A 21,748-nucleotide genomic window follows, 5' to 3' on the forward strand; every position below is an offset into this window, starting at 1 on the left:
ACAGCTGACAAATAGCCAGTGGTCTCCCCGAGGTCGGCACCGGTCCACCGTCTCAAGGGAGCAGACATATGCATCCTTGTGAACTGTTTTATTGTGACGCTGTCTCATTTCCAGGAATCAGACGGTAAACATGATATATTTTTGTGGTCTGGCATTTGGAACTTTGCCCTGGCTTTGCTGGTTACTGCCAACATCTGCAAAGTATTATGTGCTTTAAAAAAAAAATCACCCGCCACCGCAGGCTGCGCCCACGGCCCCCGGCTGGGCCAGGCCTCCTGCAGGCCCACAGGGAAGGTTCTCGGACCAGGAGGCGGCTGGGTCAGGACCACAAGCTCCCTAGTAAACACTTGGAGACATTTATGAGTACAGCTGGGTGCACCCGATGTGCGTGAGTCTCCCCATTCCCAGATCCTAGTCTGCGTTCCCAGATCCTAGTCTGCACATCATTCATTTATTCATCTATTAGAAAAAAGGGGGAAAAAAGCTGTAGCTGCCCAAAATAAAAATTACTCAGCATATTCCTGTCCACGGCAAGAGCCATTTGGCCCCTACATCCATTTTAGCCGGAGGCCACTGGAACACAGGAGCCCAGATGGAGGAGGTGGAGTGGGAGCGGGGGCAGGATTTAAATGCAGCCGCAGAGGCTCGGCCAGTCAGGGAAGACGGTTCACCCAGTCTGAGAGGCCCAGGCCCTGTGCCTAGGAACTTGGCAGGACCCAGCTCCTCACCCAGGAATCCATCCCTTACTAGTCTGAGCCGGCTGGCTGGCGTGGCCGTCTCTGGAGCAGATGTTTGCGTGGGAAGGAAACCGCACGCAACATCTGTCCTGCGGTGGGAGGCGTGTGTGTTCCCAGACAGCGCTGGAGACCCCTGATGGGCAGGACAGGCAAGTAGCTGGCTGCGTCAGGAGCAATCTAATCATGGGGGAAACAGGATAAAACCCGGAGTGGTAAGCAGGGTGGCAGCTCCAGGTGGGCTCTGCGATTTTTTCTCTCTTTATTGTCTCCCCACCTCACGTGAATGTCACGAAGGTTATTTAGAAGCGCACGTGTGGACTCATGTCACATGCGGCTGGTCCAAAAGTGCCAGCTCACACTTGGAAGGGGAGGAGGGAGGAGCAGGCATTGGGCATAGAGTGAAATTTGAGGACTCAGGAAAGAGACTAAAAAGGGTTTCAGTGAAATCAGACATTTCAAAGCAGTGTTCTCACCATGAACCCAATTATGGTATATTTAGATGGATTATATAAACAATGAGGATGGAGGGCAAAAGAGTGATTCCCGGAAGGCTTCCTGGAAGAGGCGAGCTCTTAAAAGAAATGATGTGCACATTTTTAGACAGATGTGGGGAAAAGGAAGGGCATTAAAGCCAAGGAAAGGGTAGGAGCAGAACTGAAGGGGCAAGAACCCACAACAGCCAAATTGAAACCTCAAGACAAGGAAGGGGTGGGTCTCCCTCAGAGTTGAGGATTAGAGGTGGAGAGGGTCGGGGATGTTCCACCCCCTGCTGTAAGTAAAGGTCTAAAAGACCCCCAGCCCTTGATTGCAACCCATGTCAGAGCAACCGAGCCTTCCGTTAATGTCACCCAGAGTCCCTGTGACACCCAATGTATAGACACCTGTGTACCTGGTGCATCTAAGCCTGGAGACACCTGGGATCAGTGCCCAGCGGGCAATGAATAAGTGCTTGCTGTCTGATGCAAGGACTTTGGCCTCAAACTCAAACCTCTAGCACTTGCAGACGAGCTGAACGCAGTAGAGCTGACTGACTGAGACGGTGCGTTATCCGAAGCGATGGATGACATATCTGTCTTCTTCTATTTGAGTGTGTATTAGATCACATTAAAATCACTTTATGTTTTGTGAATATACAGCAATCGATGGAGGTGGGGGTGGAAGAGAGCACGTGCCATCCTCGAGCAGAAGGGATTGTGAAAGGCATGTTTTCCAAGGGGGTGGAGCTGCTCTCTCACCTAGACGTCAGACCGGCATTGGCCTTTTGAGTCTCCTGATCTAGTCACCTTGCCGACAGCATCTCAGGCAATTATTTTAACTTCATAATGACAATCCAGATTACTTGAGTCTGACCCTTACCAGGGAAGGCATTATCTACCGTGCAGTAAATAGATAATGTAATAGGGTTCCATCTATACACACGCTGACTTAAGACTATCTGAAATGTATTTCTGATGTCACCAAGCCCCCGGCGGGCCCAGGAAATAGCTCCCTCCTGGGGCTGGCCAGATCCTCTCCTTATTTTGGGGTCCAGATTTGCTAATCCGAGTGGACCTCTATTTTTGCACATCGCACTCCGCTGGTTGTGGGATAACCTCTTCCTTGAATTCAGGACTCAAAATTAATTGCAGAGAACTCTGGTTTTTTGCCTGCAATCAAGTGACAGTCCCTGTGTTAGGTTCTCAGGGCTGCCATAACAAAGCACCACAGACTGGCTGGCTTAAACAACAGGAATTTATTCTCTCTCAGCTTAGAGGCTAGAAGTTCAAGATCAAGGTGTCAGCAGGGTTGGTTCCTCCTAAGGGCTGTGAGTGAGAATCTGCTCCCCACCTGTGTTTAAGCTTCTGGTGCTGCCAACAAGCCTTGGCTTGTAGACGCATCACTCCCGTCTCTGCCACTGTCGTCACATGGCATCCCCCTGTGTGTCTGCGTCATTTCTCTTCTTCAAAGGACATCAGTCATATTGGACTAGGACCCATCCTAACCCAGTGTGAATGACCTCATCATGACTAATTATATCTGCTAAGACCCCATTTCCAAGTAGGACTCCATTGTGGGGGACACCACTCCACCCACAGCGATCACGTGAGTGGATGGTCCTCATTGACTGCGAATAGAGACCTACTTCCTGCTGTTCTTATGGATGCACTGTTCTGTCTGCAGCTGAAAATGAAGGAGGCTCCTTCTCTGCCGAGGTACCCTACCCATAAGTCATCACCACGGCTGCACATTGCTAGAGATGTCACACTCTACGGCCCTGTGACAGAGGGTGGCATTTTGTGCTTTCACAAACACTCACATGTAGACACTAGGGCTTTTGGCTGAAAGAGAATAATGTCTCAGCTGAGTCTGTTTGAGAGAGTGTCTCTGCAGAAGGGTGGCCACATTTAGCCAAGAAACAGTTAGATTTGAATTTCAGATAAACAACGAATTATTTTTTTACTATAAGTATATCCCAAGAAATTTTGGGATATATTTAAACTATTAAAATAATAAAATTTCAGTGTACTGGGTGTCCTGTATTTTATGAGGCCACCATCCCCACCAGTCATGGCACAATGATTGATACAAGTTCATGTGATCATTCCCTGCCCTGTCCTTGGTCCTCTCTCCAGCTTCCCTGTAGCCTGGGGGAAGGGGCGCTGAAGATGTGAGGAGTGGCAACAGAGACTCACGTGGAATTTAAAACGTGTAGCAGATCATTCCCCACATAAGTAACTCACTTGGACTTTTCCAGTTTTACATAAAATTGTTTCAGAATAACCCATGCCATGGTTTTCAAAGCTAATTTTCATTGCCAAATTTCTCTGACAACTCTCTCCAAGGACTCTCCAAGACAGTCCTTGAATCATTTTTTTCTTTTCCAAACACTGTTGGAATGATATTCTTGGTCTGGCAGGGCTGGGAGGGAGGGTCCTTTCTCTCTCCTGCCCTAAACAGTTGCTGCAGCTGGAGATGGTTTCCCAGGGGCTCGGTGAGTCAGTAGCTGGCAAAGGCGTGCCTTTCCTCTTGGCCGAGGAGGACCAGCTCGCCTTCGCCCTCCTCACCCTCCCTCCCTGCCGTCTCTACCTCCGTGGTCTCCATCGAAGGCTCCCCTGGACACATTTGGGATCAACCCACAGGAGTGATGATCAGGATAGTTCGAAGTCCACTCCCGACCACAGGTCTGCTTTGGCGATCTAATCCTCCACGCGCACGCTTTCCGACCCATCTTAAAAATGAGAATAGAAATGTCTCTTTTAAATAAGGCTTTTTAACTATGAGAGAGCGTGTAATTCTAAAACCACTGCCCTAAAATCTGATTGCTAATTTCCAGGGAATCTATCCCTGACATTCCTATCTGTCCCTTCTTCAGGTCACACCGCTCCTGTGCTCCACAGCTTTCTCTCTGAGCTCGGAGGACTGACCACTGAACGGACCTGGAAAGGTGCCGCCCTACCTCCCTCTGGACCAGCAGCGGCCGTTTTGTTTACGCCTGATCATCACTGGCAGTTTGGAATCCGATGACCCTCCCTTACTACCCCTGGTCTTGGGGAAATGTTGCATCACGTCTGACTGTTTTGCCCAAAGTACAAAGAACACTGTAGGCGCCCAAGCCCGTGGATGCAGGTACAGGTACCCCCAGGCGTCCAAAGTTGTGTGTGGGTGGAAGAGATGATGGGGGGGTGGGTTGAGTGGGCATTTAGAGGTCAGAAAAGTATGAGACATGCAGGCAGCAATACACATGGAAGTCGGTCCCCCGAGCAAGTGAGTTTGTCTTGCTCTCAGTGGATGGATGTCCTTGGAGATGGGAAAACAGTGTCCTCCCAGTTGGTTACCTACTGAGCCTGGAAGCTGGGGCCTGGTTCCTCCACCCGCAGCAGGACTGGAGTGCTCCTTACCTGAGCACCTTACTAGGACCCCTGACACCTCCTCTAAGCCATTGCTCTCCTCTCGGGATTACTGGTCCCTCTAACTAAAAAAGGAAGTGGTTAAAGTGATAAGTAATAAGCGAAAGGTTTTTCTTTCTCTTAGCTGGAAAATTCATATCAGCATCTCTCCCCAGGAGCCTGGGCAGACGAAGCTGTTGAATGACTGAGTGGATCAGCCTTTTCACGGAAGCCCCTGCTGCCATGGCGGTCACTGCGGTCTGAACCCTGGGCTGGTGGCGGGCAAGCAAAACTCAAGAAAATGGGTATGAGATTAGCATCTGCCCCGCTGGGGATTTGTTTGTTTGCATCAGGATCACATACCCCTTTCACGTCCTGCTCCAAAAAGCTCTCATACCGAGGCTCAGAAGGAGGGGCATCGGCAGGTCCAGGCGGTGGTTCTTCTCCAGATGGTGGTTCTTCTCCAGACGGTGGTTCTTCTCCAGACGCTCCACCTTCACTTTCTGGCCGATGCCTTGGGAGTCAGTCTAGCCCTTTCTCCGGAGTATTTCTGTGGAGCAAAAATGCACAGTCATTGGGTCACCTGCCCACTCTGCGTTTTCTAGGGAGTCTTTTGCATCAGGCTGCGTCTGCAAGGACTTTTGTTGCTCATTATTCATCTTAACTTCTTTCTCCCAAATCTACTGAAAAAACTGAAAACCACTATTTCATTGGCTTTTCTGCAGCACTGGAGAAAGATCCATCAGGTGAGAGCCCTGCCAGTGAAAGACATGCTCCAATCGAAGAGCTGGAGTCAAGGAGCAGGAACCCAGGAGCGGGACCACTGGTCCACACAGGGGACCAGAGCCACGAAGACAGAATGCGGCCCCCATACCCCCCAGAGTCCCCTTCAGCTACAAGGGCTCTGTCCACAAGGAACTCACCAAAATGTTGGTGGGAATCACACTTTGGTAAACCAGAAGTATAAGGCTCTCCAAACGCAGCCTGGCTCTGTGTTCGCCCGACCTCCACGGAGGAGGGAGCAGCCTTGTGGAGAGAGGGTAGCCAATCCAGTTCCTCCCACGGGATTGCTTTACCTAGAAGCCGGTAAACGCCCAATCAACTGAAACAGGGCTCTTCCCACCTCCGTCCCCCACCTCTTTGCCAGTTTGAGAGGGTGCTTGCCAACCCGAGTGTGTGTGCACGTGTGTGCTTGCACACATATCTGTGTGTGTGTGTTGAATGAAAACTGGCTTGTCGGTCAAAGTCTTCAGGAATCAAAAGTGGCTTTGAGCTCCTCACTGGGGAGCAGGCACACTTTGAGGGGAGGCCTTGATTGACCAGAGCATGGAAGCAGGAGCCTGGAACACCGCCCACCCAAACCTGACCCCAGCTCTGAGGCAGGGGTCACACAGAGCATTTCATTTCTCCGTGTTTGTTTTTTCTTCCATCTACAAAAATGTAGTCTTAGAAGGGAAAAGAATACGAGACCAGAAAGGCTCATTATTGCCTGAACAAGGGGGTCATCAGGATTGACTAAAGTCAGTGAAATGCTTTGAAGATTAATGGGCCCCCATAAACATTAATTTGTTATGAGGTTTCTCCGAGGACATTAAGCAGAGCACAGAAGGCTTGCATATGAAACGCAGCATGGGGTCCGCGGCTAGAACGAGTGTCTGTAAAGGCCTCTTTATCAGATTCAGTGGATGCCGTGGCCGGGTGGTGGGGGGGGGGAGGAGCTATTCCAGTGCTGTTTCTTTTAGGCATGGAAGTGGGTCTGTGGGCTGCTGTGTTCTTCTGAAACAATCATTGCTTGGGAAGCAAAGACACCAGGGTGAGGGCTCAAGGACGGTCCCCGAAAAGGGGATAAGATGGGGCCCCTTGTGGAGAATTCAAGGGTCCCTTGAGGGGACTGAGGCAACAAAGCATCGTGGTCCAAATGCGACTCAGCCATAAAGAAGAATGAAATTTTGCCATTTGTGGCAACATGGATGGACTTGAAGGGCAGGAAGCTAAGTGAAAAAAGATAGAGAAAAACAAACACTGTATGAGACCCCTTACGTATGGAACCTAAAAGCTGCAACAAACTAGTGAACATAACAAGAAAGAAGCAGACTCTCAGACCTAGAGAACAACCCAGTGCTTAGCAGCAGGGAGAGGCGAGGGGAGGGGCAAGACAGAGGTAGGGGAGGAGAAAAGGGGGGCTACTGTGGGAATATATCAAATCATATGTGTGAAACTTTTGAAATCTGGAAAGCTCTACAGAATTTAAAGAATCTTTCATTCCATAAAAAAAAAATAGATAAATAAACAGTCCTTTCCAGGGGACTCTAGCTAAGGACCCAAGAGCCGGGAAACCCCACCTCCCCGCCGAGTCAGGGTGTCTCCTGTGGGAACACACCTCACACTGACCGATTCAGCTGACCTCACAAGTCCTCTCGGAGAAATAAAAACTAAGCCAAAAGAGCAGGACTTTGCATGAAGCCCAGTTTCACGCACCAGTCAACAGCGCACCCTGCCTGTGGTCCGAGGGTCCCTGTGGCCCGGAAGGGACAGGCTTCCCGGCATCCTCTCGCGCCGCCTGGACACCGGCCCTCTGTGCCGTGGAGACGGCTGGGGTTCGAAGCCCAGTGGGGAGTGGGGAGGAAAGTCAAGCACGGGTGAGTAAGAGTAACGGATTTCCAGTGTTTAAGGTGAAGTTCACATCCTCTGTGGAGGCGTGTAAGCGTTACACAAACGGTGCACAGAGTGTGTGCCTCAGCTCCCTCCCCAGATCATACATCGAAGCCCTAACCCCCAGCACCTCAGGACGTGGCTGTACTTGGAGATGGGGTCCTTATGGAGGTGATTAAGGTAAAATGAGGCCATTAGGGTGGGCCCTGATCCAACCGGATTGATGTCCTCATCAGCAGAGGAAATTCAGACCCACAGACACCAGGGGCGCCTGCACACACAGGGAGGACCACGCGAGGACACAGTGAGAAGGCGAGTGACTACCCACCAGCTAAATAGGGGGCCTCAGGAGAAACCAGCACAGCCAGCACCTTGACCATGGACAGTCAGCCTCCAGAACAGTAAATTCCCGTTGTTTAAGCCACTCAGTTTCAGGTATTTGGTATGGCAGCCCCGGCTGACTAATACAGCTAGCATCAGGAAGCCTGAGGCCAGAGGGCTCCCACCAGCCTGGAGGCCTGGGGCACCTCGCTCCCACCTGGGGTCCTGAAGGCTCTGCCCCCACCACTGGATCCCCAGCACCAGCTCGAGGCCACAACTCCACGGTCCAGGACCCAGTGGGGAGCACAAAGCCGTGAGGAGAACCCTCACCCATGGCATCACCTCCTCTAGGCAGCCTTCCCGCACTGCTGCCACCCTCCCCTGGGCTGGGCATCTCGCACCCATCCACCAGGCTCCCAGCAAACCCTAGAGACCCATGTATTGGACCACTTTCGGTACCAGGTGGTAATTTTCCGATTCGGGCAGCCCAGCCCCAGGAAGCCCCAGTCCTGCGTCTTTTGCTAATCCCTGCATCCTGGCACCTAACTCAGCACCTGGCCTTGAGTGCATAGGGGTCTTTAGTTCAACAGCTAACAACCGGCTGTGCTGTGCAGGCCATGGGGAGACAGCAGTATCACATAGGCCCCATCCCCGCGGAGCTGACAAACTGGGGAGGAGGTGGCCGAGCCCAGTGGCAGGCCCACATGGTCCAGCCTGTACCATCAAGGAACGTGTGACGCCCACAGGAGCACAGAGTCAGGCCCCTGGTCCATTTAGGAGAGCCTGAGATGATTCCCCTCGGGGGTGCCCCATGGAAGCTGCAACCTGTCAGGAAATCAGGACCTAATCAGATGGGGGAGGGAAAAGGGAACAGCATGTGTGATGGCCCAGAGGTGAGCAAGGGCAGTTCCAGGAGCCGGAAGACGGTCAGGATGGCTGCAGGGGAAAGCTCCAGGGGCTGGAGAGGGTGTTTGGGTGGGGATGGAGAGGTTAGTGAGACAAAGCCTGAAGCACCTTTGTCAATTAGTGTCAAGGATGCGGGAGTCTACTGAGAAGGGAATGGCCATGGTGAGCAACCCCTGGGGGTTTCTGCTGGTTCCTGGCCCTTGGGCCCCACGAGCTAGTGACCTTCAAATGCCATGACCCCAATCCATGGCATCCTGCCCCAAAGGACATCCAAGGATGAGAAAAGATTGGCTTTTCCAAGTTCTCCATCAATCACTGTGTGAGGCTTTGGCAGCACAAAGCCTGGCAGAGCCTTCCAAGGGGTTCTTCTAAGAGGTGGGGAGCGCGAGGCAGGGCCACAGGCTTATGCTGATCTTCAGTGCTTGCAAGAAGTCCAGGAAGGGCAGGAGCTCATCTGATCCATGGTACAATTCCCTGTCCTCTCCCCTTTGGGGCCTCGTTCTACTCCCCCTCTCCACCTCCCCAAAACAAGAGGATCAGATGGGAACATTAATCACTTCAGCAGTCACCAGCCTCATGCTCTGGAAGTGGGGACCCTGGATATTTTGTCAAAAGACAGCCAGTCTTGTCTTTGCTGTGGCCTCTGGGGATGAAGACAAGCTTCTGCTCAAGTGTCGAGTCACAGCACACTCTGGTCCACAGGATGTGAAAAATCTGATGGTTTTTGGATAGGAAGAAATATCACATTACTAGCGTCTGCTTGGCTGCCAAGAATAGCCAGTCATAGGGGGTGATTCATTCCAGAGTCAGGGGGAGCTGGGACAAGGATAACAGAATCTTTTCAAACAAAAGAAGGAAAAGCCAGGATAAGAGTTTGGAACATTCTGCTAAAAAAAAAAAAAAATAGAGGAAGCGATCATTTCCAAACTGCTCCTGAATGTGTCTGAATTTCCCCAGTATCTGTAAGAACTCAAGTCTGTGCCCGCCTTCTACAATCTGCGCCACTCTGATCAGCGGCAGAGATGTACTTTACAGATTTTCGTGTGTGTGAATGTCATCTCTCCTACCGTCACATCAATTGCAGCATATTTTGCAGATATTTTGACATAAAAACACAGTGACTGGCTTTAAGATTTTTTTCAAATCAAGTGATGTAAAAATATTGAAGGAACATGCTAAGGATTAGCTGGAGTTCTTCTAGGCTGCTGAAGAGATGGAGGAAAAAGTCTGTCTAGAATAAAATTACTCTGCAAAAGTGTTAAACATTCTGGCAAAATGAGCCCAGCACTGTGCGTGGGGTGAGAGGGCGATGACTAGCTGTTGCTTGACTGAATCAGTGACTCAATCAATTGCAGGCACTCAACAGATACTTATTAAATGGTTAAATGAATGAAAGAAGGGAGTCGGGGGCTAGGAATGGCATATTGAAATTCACATTATAAGGAAACCTCACGATAAGGCTCATCATTGTTGATGCCCTAAGTTCTGAAATGCAGTACCTCCTACATTTTCTTCTCCTTTTTTCCCTGAGTTTCTAGCAAATAAAAGAAGACATTCTTGGGCACAAAGAATCCCTGGCAATCTGCCTTTGCATGCCTCCTTTCTCTTTGCCGTTCTCTCTGATCATCAGATCTTGGCTTTCGCTTGTCCCCAGAGCATGTCTGGACAGCTGCAGGCTCCAACTGCCCGGAAGAAGTCCTCTAGCCAGCAGTCCACAGCACGCCCTGAATCCGGGGAGACCTGTTACCTCCCTCAAAGAGCCTTTTCATTTTATTTCTCCAACTGAATGTATTCACTCAGACATCCTCTCTCTCTCACACACACGTACGCACAAGTATGTGAACACATGAACACCCACTGAAGCACCCGCGCGCACCCGCACAGATGGACCCCTTCCGTGGAAACCACGGGCCTCAGCTCTGAAAGCCAGTGAGCCTGAGAAACAACCAGGCCCTGCTGTGGAGCACAGGGAACTATATTCAGTAGCTTGTAATGACCTGCAGGGAAGAGAATCTGAAAAAGAATATGCACGGACGTGTAACTGAATCGCCATGCAGCACACCAGAAATTAACACGACGTTGTAAATCAACTACACCTCAATAAACACATTTCTTTAATTAAAAAAATTTTTTTCTTAAAGAAGTGTGCCTAAGGACCCACCAAGGAGAGCCAGCGCCTGAACCGGCTCAAGATTTCCTCCCCAGTCAGAGCTCTCCCACTTCCTGTGCTGGGTAGCCACCTGTGCATTCTGAAGAAGTAGGCTCCAACTCATCTTCCCCATCCCCGGACCCTGGGTCAGCCCTAATTCCCTCTGTGATGAAGTGTGGACCTTTGGAAAACAGTCAGCATGAATGCAGGCCCTGTCCCAAGGCCAGCAGGGCTGGATCTCAGAGGAGCAAAAAATCCCCAAGAGGCTTCCAAGGAAATGTGGTGCATGTGTACAGAGACCTGCATTCTGGATGACTCCAGGAGCTCCTTTCTCCTCCCAGCAGTAAAATCCCAGATGACTGTTGAGCACCAGTGGGAAAGGCCAATATCCTGATCAGTGTATTAGATAGGATTAGTTGATAGGATTAAATCACGCTATGGGAAGAGGAAGGAAGCCTGTTAAACTATACACACGTGTTTTCTCTCTCTCTCTCTCTCTCTTTTCCTTCTGTTTCTCTCTGTCTCTGTATCTCTGTCTTGTATCTCTGTCTCTGCGTCTGTCTGTCTCTGGCTATCTCCCTCTCTCTCTCTCACACACAGACAAACACATACACACAGACAAACACGCACACATAGACAAACACACACACACATACACACACATAAACACACACACACACACCACTGTGTGTCTGACTCAGCTCAACCCTTCAGCCTCCCAGGTCACTCACACACCAGGCTCCTCCCACCTCCCGAAGCCTCCCTGGGGCAGCCCATCCACAGCTGGCACTACGAAGTGATGAAATGTGAACACTCAGAGTACAGGACCACCTATCTCAGCCCTGGCTCCGAGAAGGCCTTGGACAGCATCCCTCACGTGTGGCTGAGTCAAGGCCACTGTGCAGACGGAGAGGAAGGGATGGGTGGGATGGCTGGGAGAGGCGGGGGGGGGTGGTTCTGGAGTCCCTGGCTCCAGACACCGTGGGGTTGCGGTCTACCGATCAAAGGGAGGAACAGAGGAGGAGCTGCAGAGGCCAAGACCAGTGAGTGCAGTTTGGGGCCTTTGGGGTTAAGAGATGAGCAGAAGGAGGGAAAACCAACAAAGATTATTAAAAACAAAGGACTTGGAAAACGTTTCATTCAACAAACGTTTGCCCCTCCAGAGCACGTTCTAAGCATCAGGTGATGATTTAGGCCCTGAGACTTCAGAGCAACAAAATAGAGGAATCACATCTTTATGGAGGTGATGTGGGGAGGGAGGGCGCTTAGGGACAAAGGATGAGATAAATAAAACACAGGGCACACCAGATGGTAATAGAGGCCAAAGAGAAAACTCAAGCCAGGAAGGGGAAGAAAGTGCTCAAAGTCATCGCAAACTTGGGTATTGTCTACGTTAGCTCCAGCTGCCATAACAAAGACTACAGATCAGGCTGATTAAACACAGAAGTGTATCGGCTCATAGTTCCAGAGGCTGGAAATCCAAGATCAAGGCGCACGCAGGGTTGGGTTCTTCTGAGGCCTCTTGGATCGTAGACGGTTCTCTTCCCCCGTGTCCTGACATGGTCATCCCTCTGTGTGTGTCTGTGTCCTCATCTCTCTTCTGATAAGGATGCCAGTCCCAACTGAATTAGGACCCAACCTACTGACCACATTTTAACTTAATTACTTCTTTAATGACGTGAGCTCCAAGGAAGGTCCCATTCTGAGTTACTGGGGGTTAGGACTTCAACATCTGGATGGGAGGCTGGGACATAATCCAGCTCATCGCAGGTGTGGCAGTGGTCGGATGGCTTCTGCTGGTCCCTATAGACTTACTCTCCAGGCTTTTCCTGTCCGCTCTTTCTCCCAGGACACCAGGGGTGCAGTGCATCAATGGCCCCCGCTGTCAGCCTCCACTGGGAGCACAGCAGAAGATCACAGCTGGAGGAGCGTGCTGTGGTATTTATCCTCCCTGGCCCATCCCTCCTGGTTTCTTCAGAGATGTGCTTCCTTGAGCTCTCTCTCCAGGTTCTGCCGAGGACAAACCTGCTCCCTTCCTTTGGTCCTTTGGACCAAGAGTCAGCAAGGGCTCCCCACATTGCTGGCCCCACATTGCTGGGGGTGCTGCACCACCCCACCCCCAAGTTGGTAAGCAGTCCCTTTTTTAAGTTCTCCTCAAATTACCCAACTCTGGTGGGCCGTCCAACCAATACAGGGGTCAGGGCAGGTCTCCCTGAGAAAGAACCAGAGAAATAAAAGGGAAATCAGGAAAAAAAAAATTGATGTCCTGAAAGCCAAGAGAATTTCAAGAAGGTGGCTGTGAGCTGCAGAGAGCAAGAGCCAGAGAAGAGGCCACGCCTAGAGAAGGACTCAGGTCCACAGTGGCTGCAGTGAAGACAGGATCCTCATCAAAGCCAAGGAAACGCTCAGTTCAGGAGAAGGGGAGTGAATTTCACGGGAAGAAAGCACACCGCAAGCCTTATCCGCGCGTGAGTCCTTGCTGCCTGGAGCTCTCAGCCTCCGCAGTCCTGCACACCTGGGGGCGTGTGCACGTACGAATATGCACAAGCAAATGAACGGGCCGTCACCGGGGCCGACCTCTGCAGCGTTTATTCCTTTAGTAAAGATCTCCCGTTGTGTAGGTCTGTGTCCTCGTCTCTCTTCTTAGAGCCAAACAAGAAATATTCACCTAGCTCTGAAAATAAAGCCTTATTTACTAAAGCTACACCTCTCCAAAGACATGTTTTATATTATTCCCCAATTTATGATACCATCTCCACATTTTTGGTGCTGAAGTGGTGGAAGACCACAACGCCCCCCCCCCTTTTAAATGTCCTTTCTTTCTTGATAGACTTCATTGAGAGCAAAATTGACTGGAAAGGACAGAGAGTTCCCACGTGCTCCCGTCCCGAGCCATGCACAGCCTTCTCTCCATCAACATCCTGAACCATTATGTTCATTTTTAAAATGTGTTTTAGTCCATTTAAACAATCATAGGATTTTTCCAATGTCTTTCTGACAGCCAACGGCATTAACATGTGCCTATTATCTAAGAGTTTGAACCAAAAGAGGAAAGACTTTCTGACAAATGGTTCTCAAAGCCAAGAGTTAGGCCCAGGACAGAGCATCCAGCGCCCTCACTCCGCCCCAGCCATGCTGCCCTGTAAAACCACAGCTGATACTTTCCGTGGTTTCAGCCACTTGCTTTCCAGGGCCTCACAAAAAGCTTCCTTTTTGGACCAGTTCCAAGGGGGAGTATTGGCTTAAGCAAATCACAGGTTCTGGGTACACCTGGGAGACAATGAGCCAGCAACAGGTGGAGGCCCTGCCTCCCCATGGAGACAGAAGGAATACAGGACAGGCACATCTTTATCGAAGTGTGACAATGTCCAGCCACATGCAGAAACAAATTTCTTACCTCAAAGAAAATTAGAAAAGACTTTTTAAAACATGAGGATTTTGTAGCTCAACTAGTCAGTCTTCCAACTGCAGCTAAAATTAGAGGCCAGCTTCAAAACTGGACGAAGAACTTGAATAGGCATTTCTCCAGAGAAAGTATGCAGATGGCCAATGGCACATGAAAAGGCAGGCAACATCACTCATCATTAGAGAAATGCAAATCACACGCTGTGATACCACTTTACACGCATTAGGATGGCAACTATCAAAAAAGACAAAGCAAACTGACACATTGTCATTGACTGTATTTCAATATTTTAAAAATAGAAAAGAACAAACATCGACAAGGATGTGGAGAAATTGGAACCCTTGTGCTTTGCTGCTGGGAATGTTAAATCATGCAGCTGTTGTGGAAGACAATGTGGCAGGTCTTCAAAAACGTACACATGGTTACCAGATGACTCAGATATTCACTTCTGGGTATATACCCCAAAGAATTGGAAGCAGGGACTCAAACAGATGTTTGCACACCAACGTACACTATTCATAATAACCAAAGGTAGAAATAACCCAAGCATTTATTAATGGAGGAAGGGATAAACAAAATGTGGTCTAGCCATACGTACAATAGAATAGTATTCAGCCTTAAAAAGAAGGGATACTCTGACACATGCTACAGCATGGATGGACCTGGAGGACATAAGTGAAAGAAGCCAGACACGGAAGGGTAAGTACTGTTTGACCCATGTGTGGGTTATGCAGAGCAGTCAAGCCCACAGAGACAAAAAGGAGGTCAGAGGTGACCGAGGCCGAGGCAAGGAAGAGGGGGTGTCAGCGTTTCATCTGGACAGAGTTTCAGTCCATGACGATGAAGCGTTCTGGAGATGGACAGTGGTGATGGCTGCACAACAATGTGAATGTGCTTAATGCCACTGAATCATATACTCAAAAAGGGTAAAACGGTCAACTTGATGTTGAATGTAATTTACCGCAATAAAACAATTCAACTCTTTTTTAAAAAAATTGAGATCGGCAGCATTTTTTGCACCAGGATCTCCTTTAGTCATTCCCATCAGAGCAGGGAGGGGGCAAGGATGCTCCTGGGGCAGAGCCACAGGGGACCATGGCCTCAGGTGGGGACAGCTCTGGGCGGGAGCTGCAGCCTCTTCCACCCTCTCTTTCCTCTCTCCCGTGCACATAAGCAAGTAAGTGGTGGAGTCAGCACCCAACCCAGAGCCCTGGTCCTCACCCTATTCCCCTCCATCCCTGCCCACAGTGGTGCCCACATCCCTCACCACTCCACCACGTGCCAGGGATCATCTGCTCCGGTCTGGCACAGACCAGACTCCGTCCGTACCCACCTCCTCACTCTTCAGGTGCAAATCTTTGTTTCAGGCATCTTTGATTTTTCTGCACTAGTAGAAGATGTACCTAAGAAAGATACTGACAGCCGACAGTATGGAAAAGAAGAAGCATCTTTTTCAAATCGGAAAACAAATTGAAAGACCTCAAGGTGATGCACTTTCTGCAGAAACCCACTGCAACCTCATGACGTGATCATATTCTCACCCCAGACCTCTTTGGCGCCAGGCAGCCTGGCCCCCATAGCCACAGTCCACCCGCAGGTGGAGACGTGCAGGGCATGAACGAACAGGGATGCAGAGGGCCCTCAGTTCTATTTGACATCATTGGACATTCCACTCACAGCCCTAATGGAGGTTTGCATTTAAAATAAAAGCCTCACTCTCAGTCCCGCAAGGTCCTCCTTGGAATGTTCTAGACAGAAGTGGAGCCGAGGGGAACCATTCAGTGGTTCAGGACCACACAAGGTCCTGAAGTCCATTTTCCACCCTGAGGCAGGATCACAGTGGAAGATGATCACCTTGTTTTTAGGGACATCCAGAGGTGGGAGCCTACCGTCACCGCTTGGACATCACATCCCAGAAGAGTCCTGTCTCAGTCTCGTCCGAATCCCTCACGCTGCAGGGAAGAGATGGTCTTGCACTCACCTGGCCACGGCCTCCGTTTAGCAGCCCCTCACTGTCCCCCAACTCTCCTACAGGACAGGTGGTTTCACCTCGAATCATCTGACTGACTCACCTCTGAAGCCTGAAGCCACACCAGAGCCTCTCACAGTGGCAAGATTGCCAAGTGTCAGACGTGTGAAGATGGGGCATCGGCCACAGGGCAGGACTGAGATGGGAGGAGGAAGGAGATGAGCGACTGAGAGGCCAGGAGGGCAGTGGGACGGTGGTTCTCCATCCTGAGTGGCATTCACACCCCCTGGAGGGCTTGGCAAACCCAGATGTCTGGGCCGCATCCCAGCGTTTCTGGTTCAGGAGGTCTGGGTGTGGCCAGAGAATCTGCATTTCCGATGACTGCTGGGGGCTGCTGACACTCTCACAGGGTAAGGACACCCTCTTTGGAGAAGCGCACAACCAGGAAGATGAGGACACAGCATCGTTAACAGCTCCCTCACGTACTGGTCTGTCAACTAAAGGCCACCGATTGTGTCTACTCGGGCCCCATGGCTGGATCCACAGGACAGCAGGCTTGACTCTCCAGGGAGCATGTGCCAGGAAGGGTCAGGAAATCTTGTCGGCCATCCAGTTTCCCGAGAAAACCTGGTGTCACCATGCTGAGGCATGAATGCTTAACTACCCGGAACCCACCCTGGTATCCCAGGCTTCTCTCCTGGGCCAGGGCGCCCATGCCTTCCGCCCACACGGACAGAGGGGCAGCCAGGTTCTCTGTGACATGGCCACGGCCCCTCGGGACAGCACCACAGTTCCCCTGCTTGGCTGCAGCATTTGACCTGGGAACCCTAAAACCCATCTCATCAGACCCATCCGGGGACCCTGATTTCCTCCGAGTACATACAAGTCATCCTCTCAAAGCCAGTCCTCAGGGACCCTGGGCATTTCCAGACGGGACCCAGGTGCCCACAGCAGACCCGCCCCTCCACGGCCTCAAGACAGACCCTCCTGGCCCCGCTCCAACACTGCCAAGGTACCCACCGTGGGGTCGGTCCTCCTGTCAGCCGTCTGATTCCCGCTCTGGACCCCATGTCCTGGTGCTCCTGGGGTTTCACTGTTCTGCTCCGTGTCTCTGAAAGCTGCCCAGGGCCTGCACCCTGGGGAGGCCCCAATCTCCTAATTTACCTTTCATTTGCTCCTCGTGAAACCCTCTACTACAGACCAGCTCATGGCATCAGGTCCCCTTAGCTGCCTGTGATGTTTTTCTTCTGGTCCCTGACCGGCCTGATTGCCTGTCTCCATGGGTCCAAAACCCTCCCGACCTCCAAGGCTCAGCCTCGAGTCCTCCAAGCACACCTCCCCCTGAAGACTTTCCGGCCCCCCAAGCATACAAGATACCCCATCCTCCTCTAGTGCCCGTAAAGCAGTAACTGTTCCCCAACTATGACTTCTTATGAGCAACATGTAAAATTAGATGGATGGATAGATAGATAGATAGATAGATAGATAGATAGATAGATAGGCAGATAGGCAGATAGGCAGATAAACATATAGAAACAGATGTCACTCTTTATTGTTACTTGAATGTACACTTCCCAAACTCATCTTCCCCACCCCACTCTTACCGCCCCAACCTCCCAACCCAGATCCAGAATAACTACCTCCCCCCGCAAGCACTCTGAGCAACTTGGAATAACTAATCTATATTATATTATAACTGTATTAACACAAGTTTCTATCCTATTGTAGTTACTACTTACATGACGTATATTTGTGGTGGCAGAATACTGCTCCCCCCACCCCCAAATGATGCCCACGTCCTAATCCGTGGGAACTGTGACCATATCACAACGCAGGGCAGCGGGCCTTCACAGATGTGATCAGGTTGAGAAGGGGAGGGCGTCCCAGCTGACCCTGCTGGGCCCACCCAGTCTAATCGCATGCGTCCTTGAAAGCTGACACTCTTTCCCAGCTGTGCTCCTGGAGAGACCTAAGGGTGAGGAAGATGAGTCAGAGGTGGAGGAGGGCCCACCAGCCCAGGAGCCACTAGAAGCCGGAAAATGGCAGAAAACAGAATCTCCAGAAAGAAATACACCCTGCGCTGACACCTCTTTAGAGCAGTGAGACTCTGTCAGACTTGCGACTACCAGACAGTAAGGGAATAAACTTGTGCTGTTTTAAGCCACTAAGTTCGTAGCAAATTGCCACTGCAGTAACAGGACTAGTGCAACATTACATGGGGTGTGTGTGTGTGAATGCACACATATCCTTGCTGCACCAGAGGCCTCGGGGACGAGACAATGTCCAATTTGCCTTTGTGTCCCTTATAGACCCAGAAAGTGCCATCACATAGGGGACATTCCACCTACATTTGTGAATTCCACCTAGATATTAGTACATTTTAAACGACACAGAATATACATCGATCGGGGCCAACATTCATATCTCAACCCAGAAAATGGGGATGGGATGGAAAGAGGGAATCTGATGTCCTCAGGGTCCTCAGAACTTTTCATCTAGGAAGACTTCAGGGAGGACCCCTGCCTGAGTCATGAGACCAGCCTCTCTGGCCTGTAGTTATTTAATTAGATGACGACCTGAGACTCAGGCTGCTGCCGGGGAGGGCCTGGGGCTGCTATGTCTTCTTCTAGAGCCTCCATCTCCCACTGAGCCCACTCCCAGGCAGCAGCAGAGGCTGGGAAGCTGCCGGGCTTCAGAAGACAGGGAGGGTCCTACCCTGCCCCCACCAGGCTGAGTCTGTGGTCAGAGAGAAGGGGGCTGCATGGCAGGTGCTGGAGAGGAGCCTGGGGCAGGGAGAGGAGGGTGTCCTCGGGAGGAGACCCCTGCTGGGGAGCCCTGACGGACAGGACGTGGGGTTGCTTCTGAGTCTGAGCCCGGTCGTGGACATAGCATCTGATGGCCCAGCCCAAACCAGCCGGGCAGGTGCACGATGTCACTGCAGCTGATGGAAATCAACCTCAGGTCAGGGATAAAGGAACACTAAAACAATAAACACAGAGAAAAACGCTTAGGCCAAGGTGATAAGATGGGTGGGTAGCTTCTTGCAGAATTCCTGAAATGTCACAGACAGCCTTCATCTGATTAACAATTTGACTTACAGAGCTAGCCAGGGACAGGCAGCAAGGATGCAGAGTTGACACTCCTAATCCAGCAGAAGGAAGAATAACTGAAGTTTCTTGGGAATAAAATCTAACAGGTGCTTTACATGTATCATGTAATTAACCTTCACCGCAGCACATGAGGGGTCTGGAGGGACACCCATTTTACAGAAGAACACACTGAGTCTTGGGATGCTTCAGTAATTTACGCAGGGTCAGGGGTCAAGTACTAACCCTGGGTTATACCCTGGGTGAGCTGCAGGTGCCCGCACTGGCCCGGATCTGATCCTTCCCCAGGCAGCTTGACTTCGGGTTTGGGGCGCAGGAGGGTACTGCGTTAAGAAATGGGACTTGGAACCACACTGCCTGGCCCCTGATTGTTTTTCCTCTCGCTGCCTCAGCGTCCTCAGCTGTAACATGGGGATAAAGCCTGTATCACGGAGTTCGTGAGGAGCCACTGAACTCGCGCGCGGAAGTCCGGGAGCGAGGACCGGCGCACGGCGCATGCTCGGTATGCGCGGGCTCTTGGATCCACGTTCTTTCAGTCGCAACTTGCTTGTTGAGTAGCTTTGTGACCTTGAGCAACTCTCTGTCTTTGCAACCCCGCAGGAAAGAAGATGACCACCTTTCAGGGAGCCAGTTGCACAGTTGGTAAATACCCAGCTTCCGAGAAAGGGGATCCCCCAAGGAAGAGAGAACTTCTGGGCCCCTCCCGGGAGTGTCTGGTGCGCAGAATCCTACTTTCTGGCTGTCGGTCTTTGGTTTGTCTGTCATTCAGAAGGGCCAGGATTGGGAAAATATTTCATCTCTCCACCTCATTGCTCAGAAGCTTCTCGTCTGGAGATAATATTTTACAAAGGAAGGGCGCATTTTCTTTTTTTTTTTTAATTGAAGTAGAGTTGATTTACATTGTTGTGTTAGTTTCAAGTGTACAGCAGAGTGATTCAGTTACACATATATATATTCTTTTTCAGAGTCTTTTCCATTGTAAGTTATTACAAGACAGTGAACATAGTTCTTCGTGCTGCACAGTAGGTCCCTGTTATTAGGAAAGAGTATTTTCTAAAATAAAGTCCCAGAATCACTTGAAGTCCTTTTAGAAGCAAGGGTGAAAGGTCAGCATGGCTTACACGGCTGGGATGGTCACACGCATTGGGAACCCTGCGCACATCACTGCAGTGTGGGGCATAATGGTGTGATTCAGGGTGTGTATCGTGTGTGCGTGCAGGTATGCACGTATGTGCGAGTGTGTAATGGCCTCAGAGCAGCCTCCTGTCTAGGGGCACAAATTCGCCCACATTGACTAGGACAACCCTGGATGAAAACCAGTTCAGGGACACCCAAGTCAAGTACCACAGCTCCGCGGTTGGCTGTGGGAATTTGCCAGACAGCAGCATCTGTTACCAAGGAAACCACAGTGTCACCAGCACGTGAAAGCACTTGACTCACACCTGCACTGGCTCACTTCTTCCCCGGCAGCCTCACCCAAGATGCACGTTTGTGCATGTCAACTGGCCCATTTCTCAGCTGAGGAAACTGAGGCAGCTCAGAGCCGGGTCCTGCTGGAGCTGACGTGATGAGAGACGGAGCTTCAAAAGCCCAGTTCTCCAGTCCAGCAACCGCCCAGGCAGAGCCCTTCCGGGCACAGGCATCAGGGAGACACCGCAGGGTTGCCACTCCTTGGAGTAATTCTGTCCTTTTCCTCTGTACTGAAGTCCCTCCCACCCCCACTCCCTCCATCTCCCTTGTCCCTTAAACACATGCAGCTACTATGACCGGACACAAAGGAAAAGAACCACCACCACACACCAGGGTGTGTGCCCGGCTTGGGATGCAGACCGAGCCAGGCCTCCTGGTTGAGTGTCTCGCCTGCCCCCACCTGCAGAGGCCTCCCCGGAGAGGAAACCCGGGAGGTAAGGGGAGCCTGGGTCGCTTCCCTGCCATTACTGGAATGCATTTCCTTTTATGCTTGTGGACACCCGAGTCCCTGGAAAAATGGCCTCTCCGCTGTATTGGTTTCCCAGGGCTGCACAACAGAGGGACACCACACCGCCTGGGGCCAGAAGTGCGACGTCCAGGTGTCAGCAGGGCCAGCAAGGCCGTGGGGAGGGTCTTTCGTGCCTCCTCTGCTCTTCCCACTTCTGGGGGCTGTCGGCCCTCCTCGGTGCTCCCTGGCTTGTGGCTGCAGCCCTCCGCCCTGTCTCCATCCTGACGTGGCCTTCATCCCTGTGGGTCTCTGTGCCCTTTCCTCTTATGATGCCATTGGTCGCTGGATTTAGGACCCACCCTCATCCAGCATGACCTCATCTCAACTTAACTAATTACACCTGCGAAGACCCTATTTCTAAATAAGGTCACAAGCTGAGGTTCTGGGTGGATGTGAATTTAGGGGAGGCATCAGCTGATCAGTGCCCTACACCCTGCCCTCCGCCATGCCTCTCCTTAAAACAAGCAGCTGGAGAAGACCATGCAGAGGGGCATCCGGTTGGCACCCCAGGCCCTGGCGGAGATGAGCCACTCCATCACCAGGAAGGCTGGGGAAGGGCGGCCTGGGTCCCTGCGCCCTCACCTCTCAGCGCTTTTAGCACAAGCGTTCCACATTCCATACAAAGAGCCGAGAGCCTTCCGTGTGTGTAACACCCCA

The 21,748-nt window shown here is 51.2% G+C and overlaps 1 long non-coding RNA gene across 1 annotated transcript; it reads left to right on the plus strand.

Annotated features, from left to right (window-relative positions):
- The first annotated feature begins 669 nt into the window (after positions 1-669).
- Positions 670-6,725, plus strand: LOC140698688 (uncharacterized). The gene is made up of 3 exons (XR_012076519.1): positions 670-886; positions 4,090-4,343; positions 4,780-6,725. It is a non-coding gene; the product is annotated as an uncharacterized lncRNA (long non-coding RNA).
- Positions 6,726-21,748: the final 15,023 nt, after the last annotated feature.

This window comes from Vicugna pacos, chromosome 1 (assembly GCF_048564905.1).
Source record: "Vicugna pacos chromosome 1, VicPac4, whole genome shotgun sequence".
NCBI classification, from domain to species: Eukaryota; Metazoa; Chordata; class Mammalia; order Artiodactyla; family Camelidae; genus Vicugna; species Vicugna pacos.